Below are 13611 nucleotides of genomic sequence, written 5' to 3' on the forward strand. Positions count from 1 at the left end.
CACCTGGTGCGCATACGCCAGGCAGATGAGTAGAAAATGGCCTTCAACACTCCGCGAGGACATTACGAATACCTGGTAATGCCTTTTGGTCTGACTAATGTACCAGCAGTGTTTCAGGCTTTGATTAATGATGTGTTACAAGACTTTTTGAATAATTTTGTGTACTTGTATCTGGATGATATTCTCATTTTTTCCAGATCTTTTGATAAACATGTGCAGCAGGTGCACAGTGTGTTGCAGCGGCTTTTAGAAAACAAACTTGCAGTCATTGGTAACGGCCCATGTGAAAAACGTCACTCCCCGGTAACATAAAAAGGTTTGCTAATCATAATTACCTATAATGATCATTTCCTAACTCAAATGAAGTCATTTTTGACTAAATAGCTGTGCAGCCCAAACCAAAGTGCAATTGGATCCAAAACTTGAATGAATCCTTTGTCAAAACACTTTGTCACCTACCTGCATCTCAGTAACAACTCATGATGCTCATTAGTGTCAACTAAATCAATAATAGTGAAGGAAAGTAAAACAAAACAATAAACTGATGTTAAAACAGCTGAAAATGAATGGGGTGATGACAGTGGTTTTCTGAGCTACTATTAACTTAAAATAATTTTATTGCTGCAGGAAACCAGACTAGACCAGACTCTGACTAGAATGTGACTTTAGCAAAATGTTAACCTTTAGCATTGTTTTATGGATAGCTTAATTAGCACTAAATAAGAGCCTATTAAAAATATCCACTTTCTCACACAGTTATAATAAATACATTTTTAGAGCTATATCATAATAAATTAAGCAGCAGTGCTCCCACAACAGATTTTAAATGAGGATTTATGAATGAAATGAAAGAGTGGAATCACAGGCTGCTAACAGCTAATTCAATTTAACTTAAATGGACTGTTAATGGCAGAATAGTCTACTTCATCTCAACACAGAGGTGGTATTTGTCTCAATATAGACAGGAAAAAAATGATATAGACTCAAAACAAGGACATTCTGTTCGTGTGTGAGGTATTTCAATCAAAGCGATCCCTGAGTAAACCGCACCTATAACTTAAATCTGTTTCTTATTCCGCTGCTCATTTCCCTACACAAAGACCTGAGAATCATCCTCAGAATACCAATGGAGAGGGAGGGAAGTGATTTGTTTGCTGGTTTGGGAAAGCCTCGCTTCAAGGCTCTTTGTGAGGGATGAATTAACACACATTGTGGGCTGCCCATTGAGACATGCAGAGACAAAATACCCGGCCTTTCAGCAAGGCTGAGCCTTTTTTTTCCCCTGCAACTTCCTTTTCCTTGTTCTCTCTCCAATGCAGCCCCTCTTACCACCATTGCTCCAGTTTGTGCAAGCTGTTGTCCGGTAACAGTGGCAAGGTGGGTTTTGCTTTTAGTGAGGGACTAGAATTAGCAATGCAATGATTGTACCGTACTTACAGTAACACAGAAAACAAATAATGCATATTGAAACAATAATAATGATGCATATCATCTCTCAACAAGCAGATGAGTGCTTCAGCGATTCATGTGTATGTCTTACCTTAATGAAGCTAGCCTAGCTTTATCACATTGAGCATTTATTTCCCTTTATTTGAAATACTTTCATGTTACCAGTTTTTTAATGCATTAGCTGAAGGAAGGAGATTACTGTGCAGGGGTTTGCCCTAAATATTGCCTTCACCCCTCTGGAGACCAACTTCCAGGAGATCTGGAAGTCTGTCAAAATGCTTACAGAGTCCCTAGGCGCTTTGACCTACTTGTTCTTCTTGCAAGGCAAACTGTAGAGACACAGACGCACTGAAAATATTTCACAATTGTAAAGCCATCCTTCACCACCACCAGCACTCACTCTAAAAAGAGCAATATGATATTATTCTGAGCTAGCATGAACACAACACGCTGTATGTACGCAAACCTTCCTCTCTGAACACAACTAGTATTTTGCTTTTTTCCCCTTTAAGAGTGAGATTAAAAAACTGTTAGACATATATTTACTGGTGAGTTGGTGAGGTGAGTTATTATTTAAAATAATAATAATAATAATAATAATAATAATAATAATAATAATAAATGATATTCTGACTGTGTTTGGCCCTCTACAAGCTGTAATCAAATATTTAAAATATTTAATATTGAAAAATCCAGAGCAGTCACTTGTTTTAGCCAGTGGCCACAGGCTGACTTTTATATAATACTTTTCTTTCATTATAAACAATGGTTTGACAACTAGAGGCCTCACAGCTGAAAAACAAAAATAGCAATTAGGTTTTTAGCTCCATTGATAGCACACAACCAACGTCAGTAAACGACTGCAGCTTTTCTTCTTTGCCTTGCAAGACAAGTGAAGTTGATCACATTTAGTCTTACTTACGAATCTCTGTGACTGGGAACAAACTTTAAAGTTCAACATTCAAAGTTTGAAATGCCACAGCTGTTGCACTGTCCAGGCTCATTTTGATGAAACTAGATGGATGATGCCTGTGCTGCTTTAAAAAGAAAATAGACAACCAGACAGAGCACAAATAACAACTACTCGTGACATTTTATTTTGGAAACTAAGCAACAGCCTTGTTGGACGTGTGTTGCCATAATAGATGGAAAAGACAATCATTTCGGCTCTTATAGATGTTTAAATACTTCTAGTCAGAAGTGTGTGTATGTGAAGTGAAGCAAAAATGGCGTCAGAGTGGAAATATTTCACAACGTGACTGATGGCTTTAGGAGAGTTATTTCACCTCATCGCTTCCAGACTGGAGAGCATGTCTTCCTTAAAGCAACATTGTTTTCTTGCATTTAATAAATATAGATGACTGAGTGAACTAAAGTGCACACGGCTGTAGACTTACAACTGTCGAAGCGAGCCTCTGGAATTTTCATATTGTTTTTCAATTACTGAGGTGTCACATGATTCACAGCCACAATCCATTATTTAGTAAAGGTTAGATTCAAGTTTAGTGGCTAAGCATTTCTTCTAAATGTCACACCTTTCAAAAAGAGGAAAAGTAGCACTTAAGGGTTCCTGAGAGGTGATCCTTCACTGTCAAAAAATGTAATTGTGTCCAAGGTAATTTTATGCTTCTTTAAATCAGCAGCTCCTCATTGTGTGCACCTTAGATCTCGAAGACACGGAAGGCTCTTTCGTTCTCCTCTTCTTGTACGAAGTCGGCTGTTCATCCCTCTCTGATACATGCCAGTAGCCGTTGTCTCAGAGAGGATGGGGGTTGGTCCTTCCCTCAAAAGCAGAGATTCTCCTTCAGTTTCATATAAATACTCTCTCACAGATGGCTTGCTTCAAGTCGTGTCTGCCTCTCTCTCACGTACACCCTCTTGCTGGAATAAGACAATTACTTACACTCATAATTACAGCAAGACAAGAGGAAGCCGAGCAGTTGCTTTGAGGGGATAGGCAGGGGATAAAAAGGTGAATAAGAGAGGAGACAGTGACAGAGAGAGGAACGGGAGGAGAGTAGACCAGAGGGAGGGCGGGATGATAATGCCAAATAAGCTGCCCTCTCTTCTTCCACGTCTCAGTCTGTGAGCGCTCGAGCACGCCATGAGCTCTGGCAGCGCTCTCCCGACATGTACACCTGTAAGCTCTATTCATTCATTCAGGGATGCAGCGTTTGTGTATGAATGGCAGTGACTGCAGCAAAGAGTGTTTGAAATCTGCCTTGGCAAGATCGTTTGAGCTTGGAAGCAGAAGCAGTGCAGGAGAAGGCAACACGCAGAGAAGTGGATGCTGAGCAGCTCCGGTCTGCAATTAAGGTTTGAACCCTTTTTATTTTTTCTCCTTTGAGTCATCCGTCTTTTCAAATATGTAGGATCAACAGATAAGACACGCTTTCTGCATGTTTATAGGTTTTTCACGCCGTGTCAGTGCTTATTGAACTATAGACTAAAGTATAATAGAGATCATCTTGACAAATCCTCCGGTGGTCTGAATAGCTCAAATACAGAGAACTTTTGAGGGTCACAGGTGCGTCAGTTATGAGTTAATGGGGTCATTGTTTTATACTTTTACGGATCATCAAATCTGTTTTGATTCTGAAATAAAGAGTGACACCGAATGATTCGTGTCTTGTACAGTCTGTCATCTTTGACTGCACAGTACTGCTGATATCTAAGTCTGTTAATTAGACTTTGGAAGATATTCAAGGAGTCTTAGCTGCCAACTTGTCTTTCTCAAAATACTGGCACTGATGGATGTGCAGTATAACGCTTAAGCATCTTTTACCGCTTCACAAAGCCTTGCAGTATTTTAGATGTACTATTATAAAACTATACTGCCATCAACTGTGTCTTAACCACTGGCATCAACAGCACAGTAAAAGCAATAAAGATAAATAAAGAAAACTGCACTAAAAATGTAAATAAAACTGAAAAAAAATGATATCATCAGATTTAATTAAGATGTTTTATTCAAGTCAGTGTTTCAGTTTTGCTCATTTGCAGGTTTGAAACTTTCAGTTTTGCGACATTAAAGATTAAGTTGGCTTTAATGGTTTCAAGTATCACCAACAATTTATCAAATGACGGAGCAAATTATTAGTGTGCTGATTACTACTTGAGGAAAACTTGTTGTAAAAAGTTACAGATACCTTAACAGTACATTATTATCTTTATTGTAACCAGCAGCACGTTTAGAAATAAGTTATTTTATGGGCGACAAACACTGAGCATGTCACATGAAAGAAACACAGACTGATTAGGTAATACGGTAAAAACATATGAACTAGTGCTGTCAACGTTAATCTCAATAAAATGACGTTAATGCCATAACCGCATTAACGCGGCAAATCTCCGTTAGCGAGTTATCGTGTTAAAACAAGCTAACCCCGCTAACGCTTTGACGCCGTGCAGCTCCACGCAGTTATGGCGTTAATGTCATTTTAACCAGATTAACGCTGACAGCACTAATATGAACATAATATATATAATATACAGGAAAATCCAAAGAATTTATATTAAATTTATAATTATTAAAAGATTTATAATAAATCTTTTAATAATTGTAATAATAATTCTTTTGAGGTGTGAATAATCGCTGTACTGGTGACTTGAACAAATTTCCACACTGAATGTGCCAAGTAATACAAGTGGACAGTGTAACTTTGAGGGATGATGAATATGAATGAATATAAAGATTTTTGTAATAACATATAGATGTTAATCATCGCTGTATGTGCGACGATGTTCTTGCAAACTATGATTCAACCTTTTAAGTAGGAGATAGGGTGCATGTATACATACATACACTACTATCCTCACACTAAGATTTGTAGCGATGTTCAATAATTTACCTCGCCGTTTGTGCTTCACCTCCTGTTGACAAACAAATGAGTCTTGTTGAAAAATCTTCACTGGAATTAAGATTTGTCTGGAAATTTAATGGAATGACATTTTACTTTGAAATCCTCCTGAACTATTTTGAGTTTGCATCAACTTGTGTTAGATCGGTATAAAGCAGAATTAAGGGTAGTTCTGATGGATAGGCCATTCAGAGGGTAAATCATTACCCTTTGAACCACTATTGGAGGCTTGCTTTTTTTCTGCACACTCTGCTACTCTATTGATGTACATTACAAAAAAAAGTGCCTTTGAGTCAGATTGTTTTTGCCCACTTGAAAGTTGGTTCAGATCAGAGGCAAATTCTCACACGAAGTAGAGGGAATAGTGCACGAGCAGATCAATACACAGAGCAGTTCCTCGCCAAACCAGCACTATCACGCTATGAAGCAGGATGCCAGGTCCTCTGAAGTTTACTCTGAACTGTACTCTCTCATGTCAGATACACTGTAAAAGAAGTGTAGACAATAGTGTGCTAACTGAGTGAGAGTTTTGTGTGCGATGACTACGAAGCAAGAGCATAGATCTATAGAATTTTGGACAATGACACTCTTTGCAAAATCAAACAGTCACAAAGTGAATGTTGAGCTCAGAGGCTGAAGAAAAATCCTGCACTCAAGAATACTTTGAAGGAAACTGGCACATTATTGTCAAGGTTTACATCAAAATGGTGCATTCATGAATGGATATACAAACGGTTACGACAAGGTGTAAGGTGCAGCTGTTTTCACTCTTAGCCATTGGAAAGCAAGTTATGAAACACTTTATTGGACAGAGGAAATAATATAACCTGTAAAACATGGTGGAGGCAGTGTTATGGCATCAGCATATGTGGCTGCATACAGCAGTGTAGTGGAACTGGGTCAGCGAAGTAGCAAGATTATTTTATCAGTGGTGGGTCCAAATTTATTGAGATGTGTGCTTGCTGTTGTTTTATGTTTTGCTGTTTCTTCTTAGCTTTATCATTTCCTTGAGAGGCTTTGCCTTTTCCAGGCCACCATTCTGACACAAGGTCAATTACTTCTTCACAATTTGTTGACAGCTTTAGTTAATAAGGTTAAAAAAATTTTTTGTCTCAACTTCATCATGTACTTTTCTGTATAATTAAATGCTCTCAAGATAGGGCTTCCCCATAGTTCTTGTAGAGTATGAACCTGATTAATCATTGCTGAAACTATGAACCACAGTTTGTGAGGGCACGATTTCAAAAAGCAAACACTGTACCTGGTTGTCCTTTTGTGAACAATTGTAGGTGTAAATTTGTAATTATTTACTATATCAAAATAACTTTTTTTGTATTTTATTTTGTAGAAAAAAGTTATGGGGAGTCAAATCTGGAAAGTGGTGTGAGCACTAGCTTTAATTGTATTAAGGCCCAAACATGCCATAGTTTATGTCATTTTCACTGGAAATTTTTCCTCTGAATCTTTAAGGATGTTACAGGATAATTTATTATTGACAGCTGGATGACAGCATGTTGACTGAGAGTTCTGTGAGTAAGAATGTGACTGTCAAAAAAACACTTTTTTGTTTTTGTTTTTTCTTTTATAAATTGCAGGCTGTGCCCTAAAAGCCTTCTCCTTGGTCCTTGAGTCGTAGCTGGCTAGCTTTCTGAAAGTGGCTAGTTATTTTAGTTAGGTTGCTAAAGTACCCGAATTCCCTTAAAACAGTCAACCTACAAAAATAACTTTGTGTTATGGTAAGAAAAAAGAAGCAAAACTTGAAGATATTTGAAATTTAAATACATTATTGTAAAAAACAAACAAACATTTCCGCTGGTGTTAGGATGGAGGAAGGAGCTGAGTTTGCATATTCTGACTATAAATGGCAACCACCAACTGCATACTTAGTACTGGAGACAGAGTATGGTTCAGGTTCAAGTAACATACTGACAAGCTAGATAGCCCTCACTTCCTCCAGAACAATGCAGTGCCAAGCAAACCTACAAACCCAACTGACTACGCAAGCAGCAGCCAGAAAGCTTTGTAATTCAATTCAATGCATTTTATGTAAGACTTGGACGATACAAGAGAAATGCATTTCTTTTGTATTACACTCAAATTTGTGCAGCATTCTCCATTTGTACTGAAACTAAAGTGTTCAGCCCGACTGTGACTCAGTCTTACCAAATGCCAAGAAGATACAGAACGTCATACTGCTGATTCATGATGAGCTAACGAGCTTCACACATGGGAAGACAGAAAATGGGCCTTTTCCTGAACGTGAGCAAATGTCTTTCTATAGCTGACTATTTCTTTTCTTATTTTATTTTTACACGCTCTTTGTGGGATGATTTTATAATATGACTGCATTATATTGATAACAATACACGGCTTTAGACAGGGAGAGTCCTGAGACAAACAGCTTGCCACTAAAGTTGTGAGGTCTTATTGTAAAACTGCACCCACTTTACCTGCTAAATAGAAACAAAGCAATATTTTAATCTAGGCTGTACAAATGGTATTGCAGTGTCTGATACATTTCATACAGGACATGCTGGTGCTATTTGGCTAGAATTTTTGATGTTCACAAGATGGATCACTAAAACAGAAAACACAATATTTGGCACATTTTGTTATTGAGAACTGCTGATTGGCTCATCATTGGTTGTGTCATTGCACATTTTCTGGCTGATGATTCCAATTAAAAGTGTTGAAACTGAGCAACAGCATGTATATTTTCACACATCCAAATTAAACATAGGCATAACATACTGTAAGTGTAACAGTATGATGTGTTTGCCAAGTCTTGTTTGAGTTTATTTCAAACACGCTGCAGTTTTCAGCCCCTATAACTACACTCTCCCCTTTTCTTTAGAACTCAGATTTGATTAAATGTAACATCTCTGAAGTAATTTTGATTCACAGGAACACAACAGAATTACACAAGACTACAAAACTACATGTGTGTATCATATTCTCACAGGGGATCAGCTGATCATTGGGGTTTTCTCTCCAATGCTCAAGGGTCTTTAGCCTGACTTGTTATTTTAATATTGTAGTTTTGCTACATTTACAAATAATTTATTACCCAGCCCACCTCTCAACTTGTTCTTTTTCTTCCACTCATGCATATTTAAAACAAATAAATGAATTATTATTAGGCCAGTTGTTATTCATTATGTTAGCATGATAAAGTGTCATTTGGCAGTTTCCCCATAGTGTTATTGCCCCTAAATACCAAGCTGCTCTGAGGTCACATAACATTATAAATCGACCAAATTTTCCCACACTCAAAAACGATCCAGATACTTATAAATGATTAAACATGAAACAAACGATAAACAGATGCTGCAGTTTATCAGCTGCTTTGTGATACTGTGTAGTGCTGTAATAGCGCTGCATTAAAATGATTCTGCTTTTCCAAAAACAACATTGCAGCAGCGTGTCTGTTTGCCAAGTACATCCTCCACATCCAGTTAAAGCTGAACTTGAAGGAACCGGGGCCTGAATGGGATAAGCCCCCTCTTCAGTATCGGTGAACTGGAGCAGCAGTGTGCCCTTCTTCCACTAAATGACCCATTCTGGCATCTGAGATCGGTCTACTTAAAAGTTATTGCACTACTTTTAAAGTCCCTCCTGTCCCCGAAACAATCTCAACAACCGGGAAACTAGTAAACAAGTTAATGTATGCATATTGTGTATCTATGTGTTTTTGTAATCAGGATGAGTGGCGTGGATAAAGCGGCTGTATATAATGGAAACGGCTGCGGCTGTGTGCATACATTTCCTTCTTGATTGTAGGCTGATTGTATATGTGCTTCTGATTGTTTTGAGTCTATTTTTAAAGCCACTGAAAGATAAAATTGCCTCTATGTGTGGATATCGGGGGTGGGGACAAACTTCCATTCAGTGAAATGTGAGTGAATGCTAATTTATTTAAATTTAACATGAGGGTTGTACACACATGAATAATACATGTGGTTTTTTCCCTATAGTTTGACTTTTCCAGTTGTTTTAAGTCTGTACTTCATGTTGATTGCACCACTCTCTTTTTAAAGGTTGGGACAGCACTGGTTTTTAATTCACCCCAATCTGCACTGATCTCCTGTTAGTGAATATTACCAGTTATCTTTCAGATGTACAGACAAGCATGTTCTGATGTCACTTCACTGCAACTCACTAGCTGCTAAATGAGCATAAACTGCTTGCAGAGACTTGTTGTTTCTCACTTTGATCATAAGAATAATTGGATTATCTCATTACATGCCTTGCAGAATATTACAATTCATGTATACACTATGAGGTTTGATGGAACTGATTGTCATTTGCCTCTGGCTGCTGATTTGATTTCCGTTATAAGAATGGTCACATAAGTAGCTTAAAATAATTACTACTTCATTAAGGCCATATTAAATTAATTGATACACCGATAAGACATGAATTTTGATGGATGTTGATTGCCTCGGGGAAAACAAGCAGATAAATTTTTACTTCATCAACAACTACACAAGTATGCAAAACAGCAAAAAAATGGGAATATTAACAGAAGGACTCCAACTAGAGGCTGTAATCGGATTATGGTGTGCCCAAAACCAAAGTGAATGAGAGTAGGTGTAGACGGTGCCAGTGGTGATTTTGTGGGTGCATATTATGCTGACAACAGTTGCCAATTTTAAACATATTTTAAACATACAAACTCTTTAAATTGCATCAAGGTCTTGTTGCTGTTTGACAGTGTAACACTTTCACTCCTCATCTTCTCATTGTTAGTGTCAGTGGGGTGGCCTCGTGCTTTGCCCAGGCAGCACAAGAAGGTTGTTCAGCATTCTCTATAGAGAGGAAATGAAAACAGACAACAATCTAAATCCACATTTCATTTCAAATGACTGTATAAATCTTTGAACGACTAGATTTTATTAAGAGTGTATGATGAAGGTGTCCCATCATGCGAGGATGAGACTACATAAAGGTATTGCAGACAAGCTCGCTCTCCCTGAGCTCTCAGTTAATTCCAGCCTGAGGTGTGACAACTGCTTTGGCATCTTACTTTTGGTACATATGATTTTAAATGGCAATTATATTATTACAATGCGTTGTGGGGTTTTCACAACAAACTGACCTCTCTGCATCGAATCATATCTGTTATTAATCTCTGTCTCTCGTCCACAGCATGTCTTTCATCCTGTTTTCCTTCTTTCACCCCAACCGGTCGCAGCAGATGGCCGCCCCTCCCTGAGCCTGGTTCTGCCGGAGGTTTCTTCCTGTTAAAAGGGAGTTTTTCCTTCCCACTGTCGCCAAAGTGCTTGCTCATAGGGGGTCATATGATATGATTGTTGGGTTTTTCTCTGTATTTATTATTGTGCGATCTACTGTACAATATAAAGCGCCTTGAGGCGACTTTTGTTGTGATTTGGCGCTGTATAAATAAAATTGAATTGAATTGAATTGAATTGAACTGTAGATGTAGAATGGCATGTGTACAATTTGCCTTGATATGTAGGACTTTAGTGGCCAAAAAGTACTTGATTGCCAAGTAGAGTTGGAGTTTTTGGCTTGCTGTTTATATCAGGTTCCAAAGGCTGATAGCTGGCAGTACATTACTCTATGAGGAGGCTGGTAGTATGCATAATTAGATACAGTAACAGTGCAGCATGACAGAAAATGAATCCTCAGAGCCGCCAAGGCTTCAAATCTCTAATGTTACAATTACAATTTCAGGCTAATGCTTCCTTACTGTTCTTTAGAATTTAGCTAAAATTTCACGCTATTGTGCATTTACACATTACACCTACAGGAGCTGCTCGTCCATGAAAAGAAGTTCTCAGGACACCGCTTTTGTGCTGATGTTAATGCCACAGGAGGTTTGGAGCTCTGCAATGATTGAGTCAGCAGAGTGTTGGTGACAGCTCAGCACAGTGACCCTGCTCTGTAACTATGAGGTCTGCCACTGAGTTGCTGTGGTTCCTAAATGCTTCCACTTTGCAATAACACCACTTAAACCTGATGCTGGAATAACCAGGAAGGAAGAAATGTCCCAAACGGACTAGTTGCGATGGTAGTATCCTATTATAATACCACTCTCAGTATGTTCTTTAGAACACGTTCTTTCACAAATATTGTAAAGACTTCATTTATTAGTGTCACAGTGTATATTGTTGAGTCTATATTTTCTTATAGCAATCTCAATATCATTATGAGCTGTGATATACATATATATATATATATATATATATATATATATATATATATATATATATATATATATATATATATATATATATATATATACATATATATATCATCGGTTACCGACTACAGTGTATATGGTTCCAGAGTTGATGTTTTTCTAATTAAACTAATAAGATGATGCTTGTTGCAAACACAAACTGTGCTGAAAGTGGGAACATTTTGCCTGTCTGAGCTGTGAAATGTACTGTTGGCACAGCACTATCTGGTACTCATTAACGCTTTCACTGAAATGTTAGACTTCGCACCGTCTGTACTTGTAAACATCTTCACAGTAGAAAGCTGTAATCACATACACCCACATATAAAATTATTAAACTCTCACTTGCTACACTTTTTTAATAACTCATATATCCTAAATTCTTTTAAAACTATTTCTCAGGTTTTAGATATCTCAGGCTTATCTGATTTATTTTTTCCCCTCCAAACCCAAACATTCCACTTGCTGATGTGAAATTCACTTTAGTAATTCTATTTACCTGTCACTGTTGAGTCCACAATGATAACAAATCAAATCAAGATGCGCTCTAAAGCGTCCTACTGACAAGTGAGGAGAGGTTGGCAATACAACTGTTCATCTGTAGAAAGTTTGTGTATGTGGAGGTCAGAGTTAACGGCAGCGTGCTTCATCTATCAGGTATAATCAGAATAAAGTCAGTGCAATGTAGATTCACCAGATCAGGATTTCAGGATGCTAAACTTTTCATAAGTCCTTAATTGCCTTGTGATTTGAACAGTAATGCGATTGTTCATTATCACTTGATTTAATACAGTCACCATTTAACTGCCCATTCATTAGCCATCTACAGCTGCAATCTAAAGCATGTTATTGTATAGTGTACAAGCAACAGTTGTGTCCTCAAGTTGAAAGTCATTAAAGATGAAAAAAAAACCCAGCTCAAAGACATCATTCAGACTTTGCACCTTGGTTTCTGACTCCAGCTACTGGTTGCATTCCCATGCAATACTCATCCATCCTATGTTGTTGTGTTTAATTAAGTGAAATTACTTTCTATACATCAACATGTAAGCATTTTTATTTTAAGCATAAGCTTTCTGATATTAGCATTTAAATTACATTATCAAGTCTATCAAGTCTATGAAAATTCCAAGTCTGTCCATGTAAGTCTTTATTATTGTCTTTTCAAGAAAATGCACTGCTATCCTTGAAGATAGCATTTCTACAGAGGCATAATATGCATTGAAGTTCAAAAAAAAATATTTCTAGTTCTTGACAAAAGGTAATATAGGTGCTTAGTTCCAAAACTCAAATCCTAAAACTGTAACATGAATGGAGTCGTGTGAGTCTGTTTACCAGAAAATGTAACTCAAGCTTTCTGCATAAGCATAAGAAAAATGTTTTACTAGGAAATTTTAACATTCTGGATTCCCTGACTTTTGTTCTAGTGCTGCAATTGGATTAATGTTTTGATAAATTTACAAAAATGTAAAAAATAATTAAAAAGGGTAGATTCAATCATGCAATCATTCATAATAAGGCTTCTGAAGCAGAAACCCAAAAATGAATACCCCCTCCAGCGCCCTGCAACAATGAAGCTAGATTTGTATGTATGATGCAATAATTACGTCTCTGCAAACCAATAAGTGTTTATACAAATTCCAAAGCAGAAAAAAATACTTTCAGAGGAAGAAATGTTGCCAATAAAAGCACATGTCAGTGTTGTCATGGCCAGCTTAAGAAAATATTTATTGAATGTGAGACTAGGGATTTATGTTTTAATACTGTATCAAGGCTTCTTCTTTCGCTATATGACACCTTTGAAATTGTATCACAGTATCATTAATCTGATCTGACAAATTCTCACCTCAGGAAGAAAAATCACAGGATAATGTTACATTCTTTCCTAGCAGGTTAAACTTGTGCATAATTTTACTCAACTTTTCCTTATTAACAAAAACCTCAATATGCCAAGCACAGTGAAATGTCAAAAGAAAAAAAGAAAGAAAAAAAATACAGTTTTTTTCACACTCTTGATTGATGAAGAGAGGAAGAGAAGCCCACGTCAAGAGGACTGAGATGTGTTCTTCTCTGATTAGTCTGTTTATATGCGCACAT

At 37.3% G+C, this 13611-nt stretch overlaps 1 protein-coding gene across 3 annotated transcripts in view; it reads left to right on the forward strand.

Moving 5' to 3' along the window:
- The first annotated feature begins 3552 nt into the window (after positions 1-3552).
- b3gat1b (beta-1,3-glucuronyltransferase 1 (glucuronosyltransferase P) b) overlaps positions 3553-13611 on the forward strand; it is a 56509-nt gene continuing 46450 nt past the window's right edge. For all 3 annotated transcript variants that reach the window (XM_063487807.1, XM_063487806.2, XM_063487808.2), the window contains exon 1: positions 3553-3765. The gene's annotated coding sequence lies outside the window, so the exon portion shown is untranslated. The remainder of the gene's footprint in view (positions 3766-13611) is intronic.

This window comes from Pelmatolapia mariae, linkage group LG10_11 (assembly GCF_036321145.2).
Source record: "Pelmatolapia mariae isolate MD_Pm_ZW linkage group LG10_11, Pm_UMD_F_2, whole genome shotgun sequence".
NCBI classification, from domain to species: Eukaryota; Metazoa; Chordata; class Actinopteri; order Cichliformes; family Cichlidae; genus Pelmatolapia; species Pelmatolapia mariae.